Raw genomic sequence first — 3,456 nt, 5'->3', positions numbered from 1 at the left:
ACGTACACATGATTATCTGAAGAAATAGCAGAGTAACAGGTCAGTGGAGCGGCTTAAATATAATTATTGCATCTACGTCTGCATTGAGTACTTCTCTAATTCGTTACCAAACTAAAAGGCTAAGCGTGCGTATGTATATTCACACATACATACATTCATTCATACATACATACATACATACATACATACATACGTACGTACGTACGTACGTACATACATGCATGCATGCATGCATGCATACATACATACATACATACATACATACATACATACATACACACACACATACATACATACATACATACATACATAATACATACATACATACATACATACATACATACATACATACATACATACATACATATACTGGCACCCCGTCGTTTACGGCGACGAAAGTTCCAGTTGATCCGATCAACGGAATAGCTTGCAGCGTGAGATTAACATGCAAGTGGCTGAGCACTCCACAGACTCGGATACCACTTCACATACTTCTCAGGGAGATTCAGCGTGACACAGAATGTGACAAAGCTGGACCCTTGAAATACAGGTACTACTCATTTTTTCCAAGTGAGTGGACTGGAGGAACGTGAAATATAGTGTCTTGCTTAAGAACACAACGCGCCGACGGGAATCGAACTCGCGACCCTACGATCGCGAGCAGAATAACTTTAACCACTAAGCTACGCGCCTCCACATAAATATAGATATAAATACACATATATACATATATAAAATATAAATACACATATATACATATATGAAATATAAATACATATATATATATATATATATATATATATTATATATATATATATCCATAATACTTAATACGCAAACTTATTGTTTTTTTTATGTCCGTACCTGTGGTGTGTGTCACATTTACCTCAAAGAAGAAGTGAGTGACGAAGCGGGAGAAAGTACAGAGGGAAAGTAAGAGAGAAAGAAAGAGTGAGAGAGAAAAAGAGGGCAAGAGAGAAAGTGAGAGAGAGAGAGTAAGAGAGACAGTGAGTGGTGATGGCATTCGTTTATCACATCGCAAGAAAAGTTGATACATAGATACACAGTCACATTATTAACCCAAAGAGAACTACAGTAAATATTGGATGTCCCTTTCGCTTTTCATTACTACACGAGGATAAAATTAACTTGCAAGTGGCTGAGTACTCCACAGACATGCATATCATTAATGTAGTTCTCGGGGAGATTCAGCCTCACACAGAATATGTCAAGGCTGGCCCTTTGAATTACAGCTACAAATATTTTTGCCAGCTGAGTGGACTGCAGCAAAGTGAAGTAGAGTACCTTGCTCAAGAAGACAACGTGCCGCAGGGAATCGTATTCATACCTTTACGATCGTGGGCCGAGTACCCCTATCCACTGACCCACGCACCTTCATTCTGTTAACTGTAGAGAAAAGGAGTGAAGCGATAGAGACAGAAAGGAAAGCATTTACAATGACAATTAGACTGAAATATGATCGATCTTTTCTAGCTTTTTTACTTTTAACAATGAAGAAGCGGGAAAGACATTCAGCAATGAATACAGAGTAAGTCTTTTAGGTGTTTACGTTTTTATTCTGGGGGTTCGAAAACGATCGATTGTTAGTTCTCTCTTCTTTCCCTCACCCCCGGTACTTATTCGCCTTCTTTCACAGTTCTTCATGTCTTTTAGTTGGGGGGAAAGACAATGTCTTTTTTTTCAGGCTTGTTTAACGTTTTCTCTACAAACTACAAGCCCCCCCCCCTCATTCCTTTCCTTTTTTTTTCATACAAAAACTAATGCAAATTTCGAACGGGGTATAACTGTGAAAAGAACCCAGAAAAATGGGTAATAACCCCTACAAAATGGGTAGGGGAGAAAAGTTGCCAACAGGGGGCTACACGAAATTCATCTCTATACTTTAAAGAGTGTCTTCTACTATAGCCTTGAGCCGACCAAAGCCTCGTGAGTGAATTTGGTAGGCGGAAACTGAAAGAAGTCAGTCATATAAATACACACACACACACACACACACACACACACACACACACACACACACACATATATATATACGTGCGTGTGTGTGTATGTGTGTGTGTGCGTATGTGTGTGTGCTTGTGTCTGTGTTTGTCCCCCTCCACCACTGTTTGACAACCGCTCCCCGTAACTTAGCTGTTCGGCAGAAGAGACTGGTAGAATAAGCTACCAACGGGAAGAACGTTCCATACCACTAAACCAAGAAGATTCTTTGAATATGTACGATGTATTTTAAGGCTAAATAGTAATTGTGTTTACGATTGCGTAACAGATATTTTGGTTGGATTATAGAGTTATCGGTTTTACACTTCTTTCTATATTCCGTAAGTGTCACAATGGCACCAGCACACAATTTACAGATGCTTACATTTTTTATATTTTCTGTGAATTTTTCACGAGTGCAGCTCGTAAAATATAAATATACATGTATATATAAATACACATACACACACACATATATACACATATATACATACATATATATACAGGCACACATACAGACACATACACACAAACATACATACACACAAAGCCTTCTTCTGTGTATTCTATAATATTAATGATTTCATATTTTGCTGTAAAGCCAGCAGCATTTAGGGAAAAGCATTAGTTGAGATTACATCGATCTTCGGATTTACCTGGTAAGTCTCTGTCCTTGACTCCGCATGGATGAAATGTGGAGTTAACTTTGGCGAGATTTGTTCTCAAAAAATAAAAAGCTGCTACAAATACCAGAAGGCACTTTAGCCGATGATCTAACATGTCTGGCCAAATCCACCAGTCTTTTAAAGAAGTGTTTTTTAAATATAAACAATTATGTCTAACAAAGCATTAATCTTGAAATTCAAAGATCGTGTTTAGTTGGTTATAATAACCATAATTCTCCTCTGGTGATTTATAGTCTTAACTCCGTATGTGGGAAGGCAAACTCGACATTGGCAGGACTTCGTCTCAGAAACTAAGGGGTCGGAAGAAATAATAATTTCAAATCCTGGTACAAGGCCAGTAATTTCGGGGGAGGAGTTAAGTCGATTATATCGACCCTGTTCCTCAACTGGTACTTATTTTATCGACTTCGAAATTTGAAGTCAGAACGTAAAAACAGACGAAATGCCCGGCGTTCTAACGATTCTGCCAGCTCGAAAACCTAGTCGGGAGAAATAATGCAAAGTAATTTGTCAACATGCAAACGATTTTCCAATCCATCGCGATTCACAATTTTTGCTGCAAGCACAGAGCCAGTATCTTTCACAAGAGGGACTACTCGATTAGATCGACCCCAGTACTCGGGTAATCTTTTATTTAACAACCCAGAAAGGACGAAAGGCGATGTTGATCTCCAGAGAAATTGGGTACTGAATGCACTGAGCTAGACAAAATAACGCAAGGCACTATGTCGAACGTTTCAGTGGATTCTGAGAATCCTGAAATTCGTAT

Source organism: Octopus sinensis, linkage group LG1, assembly GCF_006345805.1.
Source record: "Octopus sinensis linkage group LG1, ASM634580v1, whole genome shotgun sequence".
In the NCBI taxonomy this organism is placed as follows: domain Eukaryota; kingdom Metazoa; phylum Mollusca; class Cephalopoda; order Octopoda; family Octopodidae; genus Octopus; species Octopus sinensis.
This window is presented reverse-complemented; position numbering follows the sequence as displayed.